The sequence below is a fragment of the Vombatus ursinus genome, unplaced genomic scaffold (genome assembly GCF_900497805.2).
Source record: "Vombatus ursinus unplaced genomic scaffold, bare-nosed wombat genome assembly UNPS02014799.1, whole genome shotgun sequence".
Lineage (NCBI taxonomy): Eukaryota > Metazoa > Chordata > Mammalia > Diprotodontia > Vombatidae > Vombatus > Vombatus ursinus.
This window is the reverse complement of record NW_020954577.1, coordinates 11,737,559-11,759,986: the sequence shown is the minus strand read 5'-3', so window position 1 is coordinate 11,759,986 and position 22,428 is coordinate 11,737,559. Positions and strand designations below refer to the sequence as shown.

The 22,428-nt window shown below is 41.9% G+C and overlaps 2 long non-coding RNA genes across 4 annotated transcripts in view; both read right to left on the bottom strand.

The window, feature by feature from the left end:
- Nucleotides 1-5,052, bottom strand: part of LOC114050448 — a 29,234-nt gene extending 24,182 nt beyond the window's left edge. Inside the window, exon 1 of the long non-coding RNA XR_003570006.1 lies at nucleotides 4,842-5,052. This is a non-coding gene — a long non-coding RNA (uncharacterized LOC114050448). The remainder of the gene's footprint in view (nucleotides 1-4,841) is intronic.
- Nucleotides 5,053-9,964: 4,912 nt separating this feature from the next.
- LOC114050416 lies at nucleotides 9,965-20,704 on the bottom strand. 3 transcript variants are annotated; one of them, XR_003569998.1, is made up of 6 exons: nucleotides 20,216-20,704; nucleotides 19,050-19,584; nucleotides 16,463-16,635; nucleotides 13,041-13,198; nucleotides 11,611-11,714; nucleotides 9,965-10,242 (listed from the first exon to the last, which is right to left on the bottom strand). It is a non-coding gene; the product is annotated as an uncharacterized LOC114050416 (long non-coding RNA). The 3 variants fall into 3 exon arrangements; XR_003569999.1 differs by having other exon boundaries at nucleotides 13,066-13,198; XR_003570000.1 differs by having other exon boundaries at nucleotides 19,050-19,195.
- Nucleotides 20,705-22,428: the final 1,724 nt, after the last annotated feature.

Here is a 22,428-nt window from a genome sequence, read left to right as displayed (position 1 = left end):
GAAGAAGAAGAAGAAGAAGAAGAAGAAGAAGAAGAAGAAGAAGAAGAAGAAGAAGAAGAAGAGAAAGAAGAAGGTATATTTTCAGTTTTAAAGAAATGTCAGATTGATGATAGTGTTTCAGCAGGGCCAAATTAGTACCACCAGATATTATAGCTAGTGCATCCTTATGGTGACTAGAGTTTTTTTTTGTTTGTTTTTAATAAAGATTTTGCAAGGAAACAGTAGAAATTATTCAAGATATAACTGCAGGTTGAAAAAAAAGTACTTCCCAATTACTTAGAAAGGCCTGATTTAGTGCCTATGTATGAGGAATATGATGTCCTCTGTTAACTGATAAAGAACTAATCCTTTATGACCGATACAAACCACAACAATGCCTTTGAGAATTCATCAGATAATCTCTACTGTACCCAGAACATCATCACATTGTTCACCTTCACCCAGATGTAACAATGACCCATAAAAAGTTAAGAACAAAGGTTTTCTAAATGTCCGCATACTAAATCTTCATAATGTCCGATCTGTATGAAATTAAAAGTCCCATAATAGAGGAAGGCAAACTACTGTGAAAACAGGATAAAGGACATGCCAGCCCCATCATACTATCTACTACTAGATTTTTCTCAAAGATGTTTTAATGACCCTGTGGAAGATGAGCTTGTTGTCCAGTGGATAGAAATCAGAGAAACAGAGCAGTTGAGAGCTGGAAGGAGTCTAGGGGGTCATTCAGTCCTATCTGGTCATTTTATGTGCAGCACATGCTCTACCCTGAAGCTACTTCCCAACCCTTCATTCTCACTGAAGGCTAGGTTTCCAGAGGTCAGCTGCTATTGGTCTCCTCAAGCTAATGCAAACACACTTCCTGTCTCCTCAGGGAGATATTGGAGCCATGTTTATACCTAGTGAATAATTGAGACATATTCTCACCTACTAAATGTATTAGAACTAAAGAGAGTAGGGTGATGCCTTTCAGATAAGGAAGCAAAGGCCATAAGGGCTGCCCAAGGTCATGCAGATAGCTTACAGAGCTCGATCTCCCAACTATGGGACCAAATATTAACATCGTAAAGATGTTACCCCTGTAAAACAAATGACGTGCTCAAAGCTCAACCTTGTCACCACTGCCTCCATGAGACCTTTCCTGATATACCAGGTCTTCCTTTCTTCTAGTGCCTTCTCTCCAAAATTATATGCTTTTTACTTGAAAGGCAGGGTATTGATCATTGGAATTAGAGTTAGGAAGACCTGAGTTCAAATCTTCTTTCGCATTTGTATCCCTTAGTATCTAGAACAGTGCCCACAACACAGTGGGTGTTTAATAAACACTTACTGACCAATTGATCCTCCATGAAGTCACATTGGCTCTTCAAAGAAACTGCCATGGTATAACATCCACAAATTTCAGTCTAATATTATTCTTGAACCTTCAGGGATTAGGAAACTTTAAAAAGTGGGAAATATTCCTCTTTAATTTTTTTGTGTTTAGAAATTTTAGAAACTTTAGAAATTTTCTGTGTCAGAGGCAAAATTTAGGGGTTAGGGTTAGCGTCAGAATCAACCACAAAATATTAAGTAGACATAGAAGGAAGCTGGTCTGTGTTCCTGGGGGAGCATTCCCATCAGCTCTTTCCCAGAGGGGGAAGAAGGAGATGCTTGAGGGGAAGGGGAAGGACCGATAAGAACATAGTCTCACTCAAGGATGTGCTATCATAATGAGTCCTGGCTCTATAGACCCCCTTCCATATCAAATAAATGGGTTGTGTGTGTTATTTTTTGTCTCTTAAAGAGAAAGAACCTTAATTACCCAGACAAGATAAACTGGCATGATCACAGAGGAAAGCAACCAAGATGGTGAAGGCCCTTGAGATCATGCCAGATGGTTTTAGTTTAGGACTAGGGATGTTTAGACTGGGTTAGAGAAAACTTGGAAGGGCCATGACAGATGTCAGCTCCCAATTGATATGTACCTGATTGTTCCATAAGATCATATTATGGATTTCCAGATGGAAGGGACCTTAGACATCATCAAATCCAACTCCCTAATTTTACAGATGAGAAAAATGAGAAAGTCCTGGTTTCTCATTTAGGTTAAACTATTTGCCCAGGATCAGAGAGTTGGTAAACAAGTGTCTAAGGCAGGATTTGAAGTCATCCTCCTGACTCTAAATACAGTGCCCTGTTCACTGTAGCATACCACCTCTATTCTCAAGAACCTGCCTTCTTTTCTTTCCTCTGCAATGGCCAAGAGTATGTACTCAAGAAGGGGAAATTGAATGAGAGACTTATCTATAGCCTGTAGCTTGATGAACTGGGGAAAGGCATCCAAATTTAGTAGGAGTTACCAGACTCCTCATCAAGAAGGGATATATGTGTATGTACGTGTATACATACGTGTGGATATGTGTGTATGTATATATATACACATATTATATATATATGTATGTGGATTTATGCTAGAGAAATAAAGTATCAACTGGAAATATGTTTAAGCAAGAATTAAAAACTGTGTGACCCTGGGCAAGTCACTTAACCCCAATTGCCTTAAAAAAATAATTAATGAGAAGTCTTGAACAAGGAAGCTTGCCCCAATTTTTTCCTCAATTACATTGATGAATGCAAAAGAGCCACAGGAGAAAAGACCTAACCAGTAAAGAGAAATGGAGCATGTGTTACAAAATCCCTTTTTCAGTTATTTTAAAATATTTTCCTTTCTACAAAGCCAAAAAGCTCATGATGGATGCAATTCATAAACCTTTATTTGAAGGAGTGATGAAAAGCCAGACAGACAGCATACATGCACATCAGCCAAGATGTCAGCATCTGGCAGATGTGAGAATGAACAGGTAATCAACCTTTTTCTCTGGGGCCTTGTGTTGTCTTTCCTCAAATTCCCAATGATACACTGACTATTTGGACATGCCTGACATCTTTATTATACCCTCCAAATACTTAGCTTGGCATCATTTAGCTGGAATATGGCTTACTTTGCTTTGAAGATTAAAATAATTATTTAAGTGTTCAGGATAATTAATGCCATAACTCAATTTGAGTTGAAATGATTTTCCCAAGGCTTTCATTAATCCATAGTCAACACCAGGACTCCATTGTTTTAAAAAGAAGGTCCTAATTGATCATTTAGCACAAATTAAAGTTGTGAGTTGTCTTTTCCAGGACCTCTTTCTGTTGCTTCCAGTTTTTGTGTACAACATGTGTATGGCTTAAAAGACCCATTTTTAGAACACTTTCTACCCGGAAACCATGAAATCCTCATAGAAGCAGATTGAGGAATTCATAACCACAGCTCTTGGTTGCCACCTAAAGGTCTCTTATTTTGCTTCCAACAGGACCTCCCATGCCTGTTTTCAGGGAGACACTCACTGCCTGTTTCAGGCAAACTGTCTCACAAACAATATAGTCAAAAGTTACCACAAGCTAAGGGCTTTCCCATGGAAGACAGAGATTTTTCCTGCTCGGTCCCGAAGAGTTGAAGGAGGAACAATGAGCAGAATCTACAGAGATGCAAATTCCAGCTTTCTGGCAAAACAAAATAAAGCTTGCTAGCAATTAAAGGGTGATGGATGGGCTCAGGATGTGGTGAGTTCCCCTTTGCTGGAGGTCTTCAAGAAAAGGCTGGTTGACCACTTGTCCAGTAGATGGCAAATGGGTTTGTGTTCCCATGTGGCTTGGATTAGATCCAACCCAGCAGAAGTTCCTTCCAACTCTGAGACTGTGATTTTTTTTTAAATTTAAACATCTCAGCCTCCACTGTTCTTAAAAAATAGTTCTGGTCACCATTCCGTCTACTATTATGATTACCCTATTTGATAGTAAAGCTCATGGCCACCTATGTGCTCTGATTCTTGATTCATTCAAATAGTCATATGATTTGATTTAATGGTGGAATGAACCTCAGAGGCCACGAAACCCAACCTTTTCATCTAACCCTCATTAGTACAGTGTCTGAAATATAGTATTTGTTTAACAAATGATTATTGATTGATTAACAGATGAGGAAACTGAGGCCTACAGAGTTTAAGTGTCTTGCTCAGTCTTACATGGTTATTAAGACAGGATTTGGACATAAGTCTTCTTCACTCTACACCTAGGTTCTAACTACTGCACCACCAGGCTGCCCTGTTAATTTGCCAATTCTTTGTTAAGGGGCTGACATAATGGCTTGTGAGTTTCTCCAGAGATGGAAAAGTTGAAGACTTGCTATTTGCCTCCAAAGAGACAAATAATAAGGCCTTAATTAAGAATGAATATTACTTGGTTATATTATAATAAATAATCTACATTAATGTATTATATTATTAATGTTACCATATTATACAATGGATTATATTATTAACACTATCATGTCATTATATCATTAAGAACCATTAAACAGCTAGTAATATAATGAATTATAATAATAGAGTAATAGGTGACATCTTCATAGTACTTTAAATGTTGCGAGAGCATAGTTTCATTATTATGTAATGAATAATGTAGACCAATATAGTATGTTACTTATTATATCCAACACTTATCCAGCAAGTGCCTGACACATAGGTGCTTAATAAACATTTATTAATTGATTGAAATGAGAGAGTATATGTAAAGTAATACATATCATTAGTAATAATTTAATTAATGACAATATTATAACAAGAGCTGATATTTGTAGAGCACTTTCAAGGTTACTAAAAATATTGCATACTTGCTAACCTTTGAATTTTAGTTATTTAAGTAGCAAAAAAGGCAAATCTTTGTTTTTCATATTCTTTTTAATAATATCATAGATTGGCTGGAGCAAACCTAGAAGAAATTGAACAAAGAGGAATATTTCCCAATCTTACCTTGCCAATTTTCATAAGTTAGGACCTTAAAATGGTTACTGGGATTTCGAGATCATTCATGATGGTCTTTCTTGAATACCTCTACTTCTTGGCTTCCTCCTCTCTGCCTGGGATTGTTCTAATTTTATGCTAACTTTGACTCACCCACTTCTTCCCTTTCCCTTCAGAAGACATGCCAGTTGTGTCAGACTGACGGCTGGTCCTCCCTGCCATTCTATTACGGATGTTGTAAAGCCGTAGCGATCCCGGAAGGAGCAAGATGTGACACGTGTTCCTAACTTCATATTCAGAGGTTAGGGAGGTTCCCTCATGGTGTTCTAATCTGCCTTCTGCCAGGCATGTGGCACCATTCACCGTGAGTTGGCTCAACTTTTCAAAGACTCCTTTATGCCCTTTCCCAGTACAACCTGACAGTTAGCATTTCTATCTGACTTCTTACCTGTGTCGTAAGAATGACCAGCCCTTACTGTCCCTCAGAGGAACATCCAAGTTACACTCCATCAAAGAGAATCTCTCCTAATTTGAGATTCCCTTCTATTATATCATTTTTTAATGGTAACCAGTTAGCAATATCATCATAGCCCTTCTCAAACCAACCGAATTTTCAGATTTATGATAAAATTTGGTCTTTATAAAATTAATAACTGGCATTAATATAGCCCCTTAAAATTTACAAAGCTTAAATTTTCTCATTTCACAAAGACCCAGTCTTCTAAGAAAACTTAGAAGGCTTATGTCTCATCCCTACCTAAATAAAATTCCTCTCCAATTTCCAGTATGGTGGTAGTGAGATATACATGTAGAGAATATTTGTGGTCAAAGAGTAAAGTTCCTGGTTACTGGGAGTCATTTTCTCCCTTCAAAGAATGCCAATAAACTTCCTCTTGAGTGCTGCTATCTTCTGAGCTCTGAGAGCTGGTGCTTCTGTTAAGTCCCCAGTCAGAATTGCTCTCTCCATGGGAAGTCTCATTCTCTGAAGTTATCATCATTCTTAGATAACTGTTTTTACCTGCAGGCTCTCCCTCTGGCGTTGGCCATTACCACCACTCTGGCAACTACTGCCTCCTGTCACCTGTGGGGAAGGGGCAGAGCTCCTCTGACGGACTTGGCTGGAGCTCTTTCACCATGATCTTGACCTGCTGCTGGAGTCAAGGATTCCATACCGGCTCATTACTTTACATGACAGGACCAGAAACAGGTCTCGTCCTTTCGGTAGGTGACAAGAAATGATAGTCTCTGCACGGCATCATGTCTCTTTATTCAGTGATCAAAGTACTTTATTCTTATCAATTTGGCTAAGAATTTATTTGCTCCTAGTTTACACTTTTTACTTATTGGTTGGTTGATTAAACTAAGAAGCACTGAGGGGCTGCAAGTGGAAAAAGTTTAAGAAACCCTGGTCTAGACCAGCTATGATTATATTCATTAGGTTGTAATGGAAACCCCCACCCTTACACAGGGAAAAAGAAACCAATCATATTGGCATCAACACAGAGTGTGTCAATGAGAATAATATTCAATAAGCCTGAAGAGGCAGAACGGAACCAAGTAGAGGAGACTTTGTATTTTATGATATAGTCTCTAGCAAGACATTGGAACTTCTCGAGTAGGGCTCATTTGGAGAATGGACTGGCTAGGAGAGTAACTTAAGGATGGCAGAACAATTAGGAGCATATTGTAATAAGGAGACAACTGATGATTGGCTGAATTAGAGTCACGAACACGCGAAGGGAATAGAGTCAGGCAGTTATGTTGTAAAAGTAAAATAGACAATATTTTACAACTAATTGAATTTGGGAGGTAGGGAAGAGAATTGGCTGCAGACGTGGAATTGATAATGCATTTAAAGGGCCATAGCCAAGCAAGACAGACTAATCAACCTACCCAAGGCCTCACAGCTAGTAAGTATCTGAAGTCAGATTCAAACTCAGATCTCCCTGGCCCCAAAGCTTTATCCACTGTGTCAATGAAGCAGTGATGCAGGATTACCTAGAAGGACGCAGCATCCTCCTGGTCTCCCAGGCTAGCAATCTCAGTGTCATCTTCTATCCTCACTCACACTCATCTCCTAAATCCTACCTGTTTCAGAGTTTTGTCACTTCACCCTTCACATGACATTTCTCACTTATGTCCATTTCTCTCCACTCGGACAGTCATTACCCTGGTTATCACATTATGCCTGGACTATTGTCATAGTCTTCTGATTTGTCTTCTCTCCCCAAGTCTCCTTGTCTTTTACCCAGCTTCAAGTGATCTTCCTAAAATACAGATATGATCATGTCACTTTCCTATTCAGTAAACTCTAGTTCCTTCCTATTACCTCTAAGATTCGGTATAAAATCCTCTGTTTGGCTTTCAAAGCCCTTCACAACCTGGCCCCCTCCTGCCTCTCCAGTCTTATTACACACATGCACACACACACAAATATACAGATATGCATATGTGTATATACATACACACACGTGTATACGTATATGCCTTCACATATGCACATGTGCACACACATACTTACACACATACATCCTACTTATCCCTCATGTTTGGAAAGCTCATCTCTCCCTGTCTCTTCCCTTCTTGACTTCCACTGATTCCTTTATGTCCATATTCAATCCAGCTTCTTCAAGAGACCTTTCCCAGTCTCCCCACTCGATATGATGACTTCCCTCTAAGATTTCCTCCTACTGTATAAACTTGAAAGTATGTAGCTATTTGCATAGTTTCCCTCATTGGAATGTTCCTTGAGGGCAGGCTTAGCACAATACCAGGCATATAGTAAATGCTTAATAAGTGTTTATCAATTAATTAACAATAGATTCAATTAGTTTCCTACATAGACCCCTAAAAACATCCAAAATAAGATAATATTCGGATGGATTTATTTCAAAACTTGGCTCACTTCAGCTGAAACACTATCATTTGCTCACCCTATGGTTCATCCTTTGTTGCTCCTTGGACGAAAGAGCTCCCTCATAAAAACAATTATTTTTCATTTTCTTGGGTGGGAAATATAATAGACATGACATAGACTGTTATTACATTAAACACTTTAGTTACCTGTGCATGAAAGTATGTCTTTGTTCTGTGTACCAGGACAATAGCCTAGTGTTAGAGATTTTCTTTAAAACTGAGATTTTTTAAAATTTTAATTTGCACAATGACAAAACTATATTTCTTGACTTTTGCATGTTAAAATGGCTTTGTGTTAAAGACACTTTTTTGGTAAAAGAAAAAAAAAGAAAGGAAGGAAGGAAGCACAATTCCACTCACCATTAAGTTGTACTTTTATTGTATGGGATATTTTTAAAAGATGTGAGACTGTATTTCTTGCCATTTTCTTTCTTTCCCTTGGGGGGAAATAGCAAACAGTTTCAGCACATATTGGGAGAGAGCCCAAGGCAAATCAATTAACTTCCCCCCCTTCACCTTTTCAGCTTACAGGACTCTCAGTCTGCCAATGTATCAAACATCATTTATTAAATGCTTACTCTGGGCCAGGTACCTAGCCAAGTAGGCACATATTGATAAATGAAATGGATCTTACCTTCAAGAAGCTTCCATCCTAATGGGGGAGACACTGTTTCTAATTATGGCTATGTAAACTACATACAAAATAAATACAAGATAAATTAGGTTGGTTTCATCTCAAGTCTGAAGAACCACTAGGACCAAGGTGCAGAACTGGGAGATGGGTGTCCTAACTAAGTCACAAAACCTAGTCTGTTTGGACGATATTATATGGGAGTGAGAGTACCTCTTGCCCATATCTGCCTATCACCTGCTCTGGGAGTCTGTGCTGTGAGACAGATGATGCCCTTTGCAAAAACAAACAAACAAACAAAAAAACAAACAAGCAAGAAACTAATTTTTTTTTAAAACTGCATATGAAATGTGAAAAATGATTTCTCTTGGTAATCTGTGTTTTGGAGACTCAGAGTTCCACCCTGCCAGTCTTCTATCCAAAGTTGTTCAGAAGAACATCTCTGTTAATGAAATTGCATTGAACCTTCTCATCTTGGTCAAACTCAACCCAGACCTGGTTGATTTTATCCTACTCAGGCTTGGGTGGAGACTGACACTACTGCCCAGAGAGATAGAGTCTGGGAGTGGTCTGGAATGATGGCGGGTTGATAGGAGCACCAGTTGAAAGGGTATATAATGCTGTATCCCAAAATCCCAAACCAAGTCAGTTCTGAACTGCCCCCTTAGGGGGGCCCAGTTTTGGACTGAACTCCCATGCAATGCATGTCAAGCCACCTTGGGAGAAATTAAACTATAGACACATATACCCCAATTTGGTTTATCTCTTTCTTCAAGCAGACTCTGTTTCAAACTGGGGTTCATGGGGTTTGGGGTTCATGGGGAAAAGTCTTTTTTAAACCTCCAATATGCTAAATAACAATAATAGCTAGCATTAATAACACCACTTTAAAGTTTACAAATGACCAAGCATAGGTTACATTATTTCATCCTCACAACAATTCTGGGAGGTAAGGGATATTATTATCCACATTTTCCAGATGAGGAAACTGAGATTGAGATAGATTGCCTTTCCTGTGGGGTCACACAGCTAGAAAGTCACTGAAGTGGGATTTGAATTCAAGTCTTGCTGTCTCTATCATTCGTACCCACTGACCCATTCCACATGTACACTGTAGCAGCTCTAGACCACAGACTTCATCTGTGCGACCAGATTCCATTATAAGGTGGTGTTTTCTGTGTGGCTAACTGACTATCGGCCACCTCCTATACCAAGCTCAAGACTGAAACACAACAAATTGCTTTTGGAAAAACCTCTGACTCAGATTTGTATTAGCATATGCTAGTAAAATAATTTGGGTGTCCAAATTCCCAACTGTACTCTGGGGAATCAATATTTCAATAATATTTTTTTTCATAGTTGGGACATTCAATTAGAAAATAGCAATCTCGTATAGCTAAAATAGAAATTATATGACTGAGGGAGAGATTTCAAATCACTTAGAATCTTACCAAAGACAGAAATTCCAAGACATACAGAGTGATAGAGATGGAGGAAATAAAGCCATTTACCTGAAAGCACAAATCCTATAAAGCAACCAAAGAAAGGTTCTCTCTGATGCAAAAGAAATCTGGAGAGGAAAGGGGGGACTAGGATTTGTTCTCTGGCTTATTTCAGTTTTTTTTTTTGTTATTGTTATTTTTTGCTTCTTTTTTCCCAGTAGGATGATAATGAGGTCAGGGACACTGGCAGGGTCAAAACAGAAATCCAACAAGACTGTTGATGAAGAGGATAATGGAAAGGCTGTCAAGAGGTCCTGTTCACCACGTACTTCCTGTGTCAAGCATGACTTGCTCCTTTGGCGTCCAATACCCACGTTCTCCTGAGGAGGGCAAGAGCTGGAAATTCTGTCCGCTTTTTCCCCTGAGATATTTATGATAGAATTTGTCAGAACAGGCCTTTTCTCTCTTCTCACCTCCTCCTCCCTCCCTGTCCTGAGCTAACCTTCTCCTTTCCTCCAGGAAGCTTTTATCAAGCCTTAGTGTCCCCCAGATGACTAACCACCAGAGCAGCTGTTTTGATTTGTTTTGTTTTGTTTTTCTTTCTTTTTTCTTTTTTTTTTATATTGACCAAATAAACTTCCTCTGTGCTGAGGCTTCCTTTTAGCTAATCCACCATTCAAGCTTTGCTGACTTAATCAACTCATGTGGTTTAGTTTTAAATGTTTTATTAATGTTCATTTTCTAAGTTTTTAATTTCATATTTATCCACAAAGTATGACCTCAGGTAATATATAACAAATGGTATCATCTGTCTGGCACATGTGATGTCTGTATTGCCAACTGTCTTAAAAACCTAAAAAGAATTAAAGCTAATTAGCATGATTAAAGCCATAATCAAATCTTCAAGAGATCTGTGATTTCATGGGATCATAGATTTTAGAGCTAGAATTCACCTCAAAGACTATCTAGTCCAACTTCAGAGTTTTACAGCTGAGGACACAAAGACCTGCCTAAGATCACACAGGTGATAATTGGCAGTTAGTTTTTTAACTTAGATTCTCCAACCCATAAGTCAGTGCTTTCTCCACAGAATCAGGCTGCCTCCTGTGGGCATTCCCATCAATAATGCAGATGGAGACCCATATGTCCCTGTCCTTCCTGCATCATTCAGTTTCTTGTCTTCCTATAAATTCACCACAAGAGATGGATCCAAAATTACCCCTCAGTCTCAGGCCAGGACTTACACCTCAGTTTTTCTTGACATCAAATGGGGAATAACGAAACACATGAGGGCTCCTCTGTTGCTTATACGTTCTACCCACCGAATGACCGGCCTAGATACATTCCTTTGCCACGGTCCCATTACTCTATTATAACGTGTTGGAGCCTGCTCCCATTCACTGTCACCTCCCCCCAACACCCCAATACTCATTCAATCCATTAAGTTTTAAAGAGACTTAATAGTCTATGACTCACAGACATACAACAACACTGGGAGAATATTGTAATTAAAACATGGGTTTTGTTTTAAGAAGTAATTTGAGATGATTATATTAATTCATTAAACCCTGATTACATGTAAATAAGTGGATTTGTTCTAAGAAAAGAACACATATCAATGGATGGCTGTTGTTTTCTGGGCCACCTTTTTTGGTAAACTCCCTGTCCCCCCCCTCCACATTGTGACCTTTTCCAATCTTTTGGAATTCAATTCAGTTGGACAAGTAGTTATCTTCCCCTCAGAGAAATCTTGTGGACCAACTCCCAGATGATTTTAAACTTGGGTTACCTCCAGCATGAGTTTCTTCTGTGATTGCATAGGTCAGGTCCAGAGACTCTTTTTAAATTCATCTTCTGAAGTGACTTTTGTTTCTAGGTCCTCAACTTTAAAAACTAGGAACAAGTCAGGAAGGGGCCAGGAATAGGCATAATTAGAATGAAACATGTATGCATGTATTTGCTGTATGATAATAATATTTATATAGTGTTTTAAGTTGTGCTTTATGTATGTTTACTTATTTGGTCCTTACAACAGTTCTATGTGACAGGTGCTACTATTACCCCCAATTTACAGATGAAGAAACAGAGGTAAACAAAAGTTAAGTGACTCATTCAGGGTCACACAGGTAATAGGCATGTAAGTTGGGATTTGACTTTCTGACTCCAAGTCTGTTGCCCCATATATCCATTAGAATGTAAATTCCTTAAGGACGGGGACTGTTTCTTTTTGCCTTTGAATCTCCAGTACTAACACGGTGTCTGGAACATGGTGAGTACTTAATAAAAGCTTGCTGATTGATTATATCCCAAAACCAAATACAATTTAAATGTTTTTTTTTAATTAATCATTTTAATTGTCATAATTTTTCCAACATTAAAATGAACTTTAATGACTATGTATGATAGAAGAGCAAAGTTGGCATATATAAGAAAGTCATTCATAACTCCTATCTTGACCAAGAAAGGGAATTTTCCATTTTAAAAAAGCTCTTTATCTCTGTGCTTTTGTAAATACTCCTTGGCATTATGACTAACTTTTCTCACTTAGCCTTGAATGACTACATAAAAATGAGCATTCCTCCCATAGGCTGAGCTGAGGAGGATGGGTTTCTTCCTAATTAAATGAACCAGGTCATTTAAAATATGCCAATCCTGAATTTTCACAAACCTCCTTCTGTGCCTGGAATTGACTCCTTGCCTCTACCTCTTAAAATGTCTAACTGCTTCCAATGTAGAGCTTAGATGCCTCTGTCTACATGATACCACTTTTCCTGATCTCAGATTCAGATGTCAGAAGATCAGGATTGGAATTTCAACTCTTGTAGTTATTGCTGGGTGACCTTGGGCAAGATATTTCATCTCTCTAGGCCTCCCTTTACTCATCTGTAAAATAAAGGAATTGGCTCTCAGATATTGACCTGAGGTCTCTCCCAACTCAAAGTCTATGGTCCTGTGATATCGTGAATTCTAGCAATTCCTTCTAAACTCAGCTTCCCTTCTCTGTGCTGCCCATATGTGTAGCTAAGCCTGGGCTCACCTCAAGTCTGCTTTCAAATAGATACTTGTTCTTTGTCAGACTATAGAATATATAAAATGTCTTAGAGGAGATTTGGAAGAAGACTCCAAGGAGGCTTTCTTTATGATGCCACCACCCTTTCCTAGATACAGACAAAGCCATACTCTCTTCCCTCCTGAGGTCCAACAATCACACATATTCACCTGGAGGCAAAACCTAAGAGGTCACCTTTGATTGTGTCTCCTTCATTGCTTACGTCCAATGGGACACCGGATCCTGCCCACTCTTCTCGTAGGATCAGAGTTTCTGTTTCTCTACTGTCATTGCCACCACTCTGGTCCAAGCCCGGATTGTCTCAAGCCTAGATGGGGCAGATGGACAAAAATGGAATGAGAATTCAATTTGGCATCAGAGGATGTGAATTCAAATCATTTCTATTTGTGGTCGGCACGGGCAAGTCATTTGACTTTTTTTTGGTTTTCAGTTTCCTTATTTGTGAAAAGAGTGAGGACTGTGTCGAAACCACGGGCACCCTCAAGGTGTTTACATTCAACTGGAGGAAAAAGTCAATACAGACTACGAGTATATAGAGTAAATACAAAGTAATTTCAGGTGGGATGGGGGGGCACTAAGAACTGGGAAGTGAAGATGAATAATTTTTGTCCCTTAAACACTTCATTTGTCATCTTTCTGCCCTTATAGACCTTAAAAAACCAACTCCCATCTTGTTAAGTACCAAGTACTGTCATCTTGGAACTCAAAAGGTAATACTGATGGGTGGCATCTTACCCCCCCAACTATTTTCCAATGCATCCCTTCTGTTCCAGTCATACAGTGTCCCCACTGTTGTGAGAACAAGTGTTGCCGCACAGCTCATTTTCACATCCATACTTTGCCTCTGAATACACCTCCTTCTTGGAACACTGCCCTCCTTTGACTTTGGTATTGATACCCTAGCTACCCACTATGATCTTCTAAGTTTTCACTGGTAATTCCAGCTAATGATATTGGTTCTTCTCCATGATGACCCACAGAACACAGGCTTTGGACCATATGTTTTGGGTATGAAGGGTAGCAGAGATGGATGTATCATTTTCTCAGGGTTTCATGAGGAAGAGAATGTAATCATGGATGGAAAGATGTTCATCTATGACCTGACTATAATATATACATATACATATATATATATATATATATATAATGTGTGTGTGTACACATACATACATACATATATACACATACATACGTACATATACTGTGCTAATAAACCTCTCTCAATATGTATGTATTCTAAAAATCTTAAGCAATGAATAGCTAATACATGGTTGGCTTTTCTCACATAGCACAGGCTTTAGCAGATGAACAGTGTCTCTGCTAAAATCTTTTATTTAAAATTTCTCCTTCATTTGTTCTATTTAATAACAGGAACACTTTTCTGCAAACAGATTGAAACATAACCAGTGAAAGGCAAGCTGCAGGGCAGAGACTGTTTCATTTTTTTTCCCTTTGTTTTCCCAATGTCTAGAACCTCACTGGCACTTCATAGAATCATAGACAGAGACCTGGAAGGGAGTTCAGAGGCTACCCAGAGTAACCCCTTCATTTCAGAGATGAAAATGAAGATGAAGATAACAAAACCCAGAGAAGTTTTGACTTTCCCAAGGTAGCAAGGGCTAGAAGTTTAGGAGCTGAAATTTGAACCCAGGTCCTCTAATTAGAAATGCAATGCCTTTCCCCTGCACCAAGCTGTTTTTAGAATTGCAGATGCATTTTAACCAAATTAAATTATTAAATAAAATAATGTATTAAGTGTTATATATGCCATACATGATTATGTAAACACTTTCATATAATTGTATATAAAACTTTAAAAGGATGCCTTGGACTAAAACAATCTGGGGGCATTTTTCTTTGATTAAAAGGACCTAAACCTCAAAGTTCACAAAGAATGCTAGGGTCAAAAACCCCTATATAAAGCCCTGTTTTCATTCTTTCTGTAAGTGTGAAAAACTCCTAAATTACCAAAAAAGGAAAGCTATGGACTTAGTAATGTTAGAGATATTTAAAAATTAGCTTTGTGCTAATAAGTTAGCCTCTTTCAATTTATTTGTTTTCGTGGATTTCCCATATGTGCTCATCATTTTTTTTCACATTTACCATTGCTAATGGAAATGTTTGTTTGTTTGTTTTTTAAACTTCATCGATGTCTAAACCAACAGTCCATGGGTGAGGAATGCAAAGAGAAATGGAAAAAGGAACTTGGAAAAGGCAATCAGCATTATCTTACCCAGAGCATTTTCAAAATCTGTCTCCAACTTTGATGGACTGTCTGTATTGGAATGCCTCCTCCACCCCACCCCTGCCTCTTTGAATCCCTCATTTCCTTCCAAGATTAACTCAAATTATCACCTTCTATATGAGGCCTTTCCTGATCGTACCAAAATGTGTTTGTATTTCCTTTGTGTATATATACACATATATGTATATATATGTGCATATATATATATATACATATAACTATATGCACTCTCTCTCTCTCTTTCTCTCTCTCCCCCTCCCTCCCTCCATTCCTCCTTCTCTCTTTCCTGTTTAATAAATGCTTATCGTCTTTTGATTCATATCGTAAAACGGAACAGGTGAGTAGAAGGACGATTTTATATTTATCTTTGTAGCTCTAGTGCTTGATATACAGTGCAGAAGGTTTTCACAGCTCTTCGAAGATGATTAAAATGAAGAGTAAGAAGAGGCTAAGGCTGCTTGAGCTAGAGCAAACAAAGTAAGTTCCACATAAAAATAACTGATATTTATATCATTTGATCTCTGTTGTCTCGTTCAGGCCTGTGAAGTGAGATCTACAGGTTTCATTACCTTCATTTTACAAATGAGCAAAACTGAGATTCAGAGAAGGTTGTGACCTGCCCACAGTCTAACAGCTTGTAGATACAAAAGGCTTGATTTGGGCTCGAGTCCACAGTACTCTTCACAACCCCAAGTTGTTTCTTGCAGAACAAAAGTTGTACTCAGTAAGAACGAGATTTCCTTCCTCCCACTTTTTTTTTCTCAGTTCTTTTTCTGAAAATGAGTGTTTTCACACTTTTTATGACATTATGAAGAACTTGGTGGAGGAAAAATAATTCTGATGATGGGACAACTGAAGCAAATGGCCACATATGATTGTTAATTCCTCTGGAGATTTTATTGACTCGTCATTTCTCTCCTACTAATTAGCATTAATAATAAAAGTGTTTTGATTTTTACATGTCTGAGACTTTCTCTCCCTTCTTCCTCTCAGTGAAACATAAGCTTCTCGAAGGCAAGGACTAGATCACTTTTCCTCTCTAGTGTTTGTATTGTTCCAAGTTTCAAATTATACAATCAATCAGTCAACAATCATTTACGAAATGGCTACTCTGCTTCAAGTACTGAGACAAAACTATTGCAAATTCCAACTTATACAATCAATCAAATACCAATCAGTTGTGAAATAGCTACCGTATGTCAAGCATTGAGACAAAATTGCCCCAAATTCCAAATTAGACAATCAATCAATCAACAATCATTTATGAAGTGTTTACTATGTGTCAAGCATTAAGGATACAAAGAAAAAAGTGAAACAGTCACTGACCTCAAAGAGATGTGCCTTCTTCAATGGGACGACAAAGAGATTATATTCTACAAGAGGACCACGTAGTAGAATAGATTAGAAAAAACAGAACTTCATTCCCCATCATACAGCTGAAACTTTGAAGCACATTGCCATTTCCTGGGACACTACTTTTCATTTGGACCTTTCAGAGGCTGTGATAGAGGAACAAAAGAAAAAAAAGGAGTCATCACATATGTACTAGAATAGAACGAGTTAGAGTGACCTTTATCAGCAAAAAGTAGCTCTGTTTGCATGGTTCACCAACTACTTTGTGAGCAGGGAAATCCTCCAGAAGTTCAGAGTTTTCTGGGGAATTCAGTTGCATTTCAAGTGCCACAAATTAAGAAATCCAAGCATTACTGACACTTTGGTGGCAAGTTAAGTGGGAGGATGATCAATGCCCAGGGAGGACTCTTCCTTGTGTCATTTTGGCTTTAGGATGAAGTCACAGAAGCTCTTTGTCTTAGTCTTTAGAATGGAGAAATGGTGATAAATGAGAGCATATTCAGCTTTTAATGCAAATATCCATTAGGTATTTACTGTGGCAAGGTGAGATACAGCATGGCACAATGCAGAAGGGTTCACATCTTGCCTTTGACACATACAAGCTCTGTGACCATGGATGGGCAAGTAACTTCTCAGCTCAGTGGACCCAGGTAACCCTCTAACATAATGCATTATCTTATAAGGGCTCCCTCCCCCAGAAAACAAACCAACAACAGTTTCTGCCCTCAAGGAGCTCCTGGGGAAGAAGAGGGAGAAGATTATGACGTGTATATAGAATTCAAGATAATGGACTAAAGGGAAAAAGTGACAGGCAAAGTGAGCTTAGAAAGATTTGAGAATACTTCATTGAATGACTGAGGGAAGATGTCATTGGAAAAAGTTGCTCCTGAGGTGAGATTCTGAATGGAGTAGATGAGGAAGGAGTTTTAGTTTAGATACAGGGAGCAGTTTGTGTGGAAATGTGAGTGGAAGAGAACACATCATTTGACCTCAGAATCCAGTGGATTGTTTCAGATTCTAAAATTAGCAGAATCTTGAAGAATGACCTGAAATAGATCCATAAACCTCCTTGTATTCCTCTTTGATACTCAGTTACTTTGGGAGAACAAAGAAACAGAAATACATCACAGAGCATCAAGGTTACAGAAAATTAGGCGGTGGCTTCAGAGGAATGATGGTAAAACATGGATAGTGGCCCATAGGTGTGGAGTGAGGCATACCTTTTTGGGGCCTGCTCATTTTGTTCAGTTGTTATCCCTGATTTGACTTATTTTTTTAAGAAGGAATCGTTCTATTTAATGACTATGGGGGGGGTTATTGGGAAGTTACAACAGGGTAAAAAAAAAAAGAAAATGATATAAATAAAACACTTTTTAAAAGAAAATTACTTAGACCTTATCAATTTCACTAAAAGCCAGCAGCCAACATTAACATTTCCCTAGAGATCATTTTTAATAGGATTTTTATTTGAATTTATATGGTGACTAAGATGACACTTTGGATTTATACAATCTGGCCTCAAAATTGATGCACAAAAAGTCTGGTCTGCTGTACTGATCTGACCTGATCCAATCCTGTGTTTGTCTGGATTGCTGAGCCTTCTTAGAGACCCATGGTCCTCCTGGGAATTATGAATTCCAATGCTTTTTTCCTAATTGTAGCACTGCAGAGTCTCAAGGGTGACTGCATTCCTAAGGTCTGCGAAATGATCTCTGAAAAGTGTGCATGCTGCCTTTTAAGATCAGGATGAAGGGTTTCCTCTTTTGGATGAGATTAGTAAGTCTGCACAAGAGCTGGGCCAAAGCATCCATGTCCTTGGGTGAGGTTTAAAATGGAAGGGGGGTTGGAAGAGCATTAAATTTTGAGATTCCCGTAGAGTGCTCTCTACCAGAAGTTTGGTTATTTCAATTCAAGCATTTTTAATCACCTACTATGTGCCAGGCAATGTGTTAGGCATTGGAAATTCAGAAGCCAAATGTTAAACAGCTTTGGGCCTCAAGGAACTTGCATTCTGCTATGGGGGAAGAAACAGGATCACACAATTAAGTTAATATAAACTATATATAAAACCACACTTGAAGAACAGCTGATAGAAGTTCCTTGTGATCACGAACTATTCCATCTTCTCTTTGTATCCGAAGCAGTTAGCGCTGTAGCTGAGACAAAGCTGGAACTTAATAAATGTTGTTTGATCAGCTGGGCAGATAAAGCGGGGTAGATTGGAGAGGAAAGAGACTGGATGTAGGGACACCCATTTGTTATCGCAGTAAGGAAGCATGAGCTGATGAGGGACTGAGTTAGGGGCAAGGCCAGGTGAGTAGAGAACATGGGATGGATGGGAAGAGAGGACATGGAGACAGAATGGACAACTGATTGGGTATAGAATGAAAATGGGAATACAGAGTAAAAGGTTGACTCCAAGGTTGAGAGCCTGGGGAACTGGAAGAATGGTGGTGCCCTCTACAGGAACAAGAAAGTTAAGAAGAAGGGTTGATTTGGGGGAAAAGCCAATGAATTCTGTTGCAGACCTGTTTCATCGTAACCCCTGGACTTCACTTACCATGAGATACCTTTGTGACACAGAGTTTGCTGATGAGTAGAATTTCTTCCAGGGGCAGGAACGCCTGAGGGCTAGAAGGCAGGACAACCAGTCTCATGAGGGAAACTGTTGCTGAGCACCTTCTGGCTTCTGTTTTCTCACCTACTCTGTGGGTAAAAGGCACAACACCTGAACTGGGGGAGTTTTCTGGGCATGAGGCCACTTAATTTGGTACATTCCACTACCTCAGGTAGCAATTAGGCAAGAGAGAACAGAGCCGCCTACTTAGCAAATATGAGTATGGAAACTATTGGTCATAAGCCCACGGGCTTTAGAGCTAGAAGGGTCTTCAGTGATCATAGAATTAGACTCCTTCATTTTCCAGAAATTTTCCAGTTTCCAGACGAAACTGAAGCCTTTAATAAGCATCATATTTGAGCTGAGAAGTCAATGTATTAGAAGTTTCAGATCTGGGGGTCAGACGCCAGCACTGCTCTTTATGATCTGTGTGACCTCAGACAAACCATGTGATCTCTGTAGGCTTAAGTTTTCCCATCTGAAAAAACAAAAACAAAAAACTGAAGAGGTTTGATTATATGCTTTCTAGAGTCCTTCACAGTTCTAGGTCCTATGACCCTATAGAAAGTACCTTCAAGACTCAAGCTCAATGCCACTTGCAGAGACCTATCAGATCCACCGACTTGTTAGGTCCTCTCCCCCTGTATTTACTTTGAACTCCGACTTTCAGGAGGAATTTAGGAAGGAGGCTTCTAGTACTTGAGAGGACCCCCTAGGGGAGGATGTGGAGAAGAGCAAAGAGGATGAGAAGTCATGGGTCAGTTGGGGTCCTCATTGTTGAAGGGAGCTTCCAAAGTAATTAGGTCACAGATTCTTGTGGGTGTGTGTGTGTGAGAGAGAGAGAAGGAGAGAGAGAGAGAGAGAGAGAGAGAGGAAGGAGGAGGAGGAAGAGGAGGAAAGAAAATGCAAAGATTCCACCCCAAGCTTCCTGCCTCCAACTCCTGTCCCTTTCCACTTCACCAGGTTGCTCAGATGGGGAAACTGATAACTTTTCTCCTTTACCTGCCCCAATAGGTCCCAAATATCGTAAGGGTTTTTTGGTGAGGGTAGTCAACTAAGAGGCAGGGGGACCTGCTAACTTTGCAAGAACATGACTATACAGCTAATACCTTTAGAAAGAAGAAAATTTGCCGGGAATGAGCGTGAGGCGGGCGAGGCTTCCAACCTGGCCAAAGTTGGAGGGTGGTAGTGTGAAGGCCTGGGGTGGGGGGGCAGGCTCATTCGCACCACTTCCTCATTTTTTTCTCTGCAGACTCTAGGTCTGAAAATTCAGCAGCTTCTCCCCGTGGCTCTGTTGCCCTCTCGATCTGAGTCCGACATCTTTCTGTGTCTCTCTGCATCTTCGAGGTCTTTCGCCTCCCCGGACCGCCAAGGCGGAGGTCTCTAAACTCCTCGTTCCTTTGGTTGCTGTGGTCACAGGCTACACTGAAGTGGGGTGAAAGCTGAGCCACCGCTTCATGATGAGGTGAGGAACCCGGGGCACTGGCGAACCTGGAGTGGAGTGACTGAGACCAGCCGGGGGAGGGGCTGGTCACAGGGGAAGAGCAGAGCAGAGGGCCGCGCACTCTTAAGCCACAGACTGCCTCCTGTCTAGGACCCTCAGAGCTGGGGAACAGGGGCGCTTTGTGTGATCTGAAGAAGCAAGAGAGCGTTGACAGCCATGGGGATCCGCACTCTGTGGGGGGAGAGGCTCCAGGTCAGCGAGGACTTCGGGACCAGCTGCGGTCTGCCCGGACAGGCAAGGCGGGGAGGCGGGCTCTGTGGACCGCTGCCGCTCAGGCAGGAGGAATGGGAGGGACACACGGGGAAGCCGATGGGGATGGGAGGGGGGAGATGTTGCTGGAATTGCGATGTGGACACAGTTCAGCCACTCTCAGACCCTGGGGTAACGGGGCGGGGGGAGGAAGGGAGAGAAAACACATACACATACATACACGCTGGGCTGAGCAAAACAAAGAAAGAGTGTGGGCCGGTGACTTCATGCTTTACCAATGTCCCGCCCACGCGCCCGCGGCCGCCGCTGCCCCAGCCCAGATCTCTGCGGCAGGCGTGGAACCCGCGCCCGTCTCTTAGCAACTGCCCAGCCGCTGAAGTTGCCTCGTCCCAGGCTGCCCCAGGGGCCTCGACGGGACGAGCTCGGCCTAGCCAGGAGCCTCTTCTGCTCAGCAGCCCCCGTCCCCAGCCCCCCCCCGCTGCTGAGAACTGCTCCCAGCACCAGCTGCGCTCTAGGCCCCCCGGGCTCTGGGGGGCTGCCGAGCCTGGACAGAGGCGAGCGCCTCTCGTTCGTTCTCTCTCCCTCTCTCTCTGTACGAAGGGAGGAGGAAGAGGAAGAGGAGGGGGAGGAGGAGGGGAGCCCAGCCTCTTCTTACCTCTCCCCCCCCCCCCCGCCCCGGGACGTACCCGGGGCCCCTCTAGCCCCACCACACCCCCCGCGCCCGCCCCCTTCACCTAGTCTCCAAAGCAGGCTCCGCTGCCCGCCTGCCTGGAAACTCGACGTCGCCGCTGCTCGTGAGCCGGGACAGGAGCCGGGACGGGAGCCGGGACGGGAGCCGGGACGGGAGCCGGTCCCGCGCGCGGCTTCTGCTACCCAGGAAGCCGCACTGGTTCCGTGCCTCCCCAGCTCGGCCAGAACCGGGGCTGCTCTTCGGGGCCGTCTATTCCCTCCCTCCTCCGAGGAGCCCCGCGCAGCGGGAGCGCGGCAGGTTTGGCCGGACTGCCCACCTGTGGCTCGGAGCCTCTCCCCTTTCCAGCCTGGGACTGCCCGTTCTCTGCGCTTGGCTGAGATCTCTCCCCACCTCCCAGCTCTGCCAAGCGCCTCTCCCCCCCTCCGCCCCCGCCTCCCCCCCCCCGGGCGCTTTGTTTGGGGCCAGCTCCCGGCGGAGCTGATCTATGCCGCTGCGGCTCCGTCGGGGGCGGCCGCGGACCGAGACTGCGAACAAAAGCCCTTTGTCCCGGGCGGGCGGGCCGAGCGGGGGCTGGCTCCAGGGCTCGCTCTGAATGAAGCGGGACCGCCCGCCGCTGCCCTTCTCCGCCGCCGCCGCCTCGGGGCCCCAGCCCGGCTGAGCCCCCGGCCGCCCCTCTCCGCCCCCGCCGGCCCCCGCCTCTGCCTCGCCCGCGCGCTCCGGCCAAGCTCCCGAGCCCGTTGTGCGAAGCGCCCGGATCCCCGCGGTCGTCCTGACATGCTGTGCCCCGCTCGGGCCCTGGCCCCGCTCCTGCTCCCTGCCCACAGGGCGCCCCGAGGCAGCGACCCCTCCCAGGGGCGGGAAGGAACGCGGGACTGAGACTCGGCCCCGAAGGAAGCTTCCCCGCCGGGCTGCCTCGG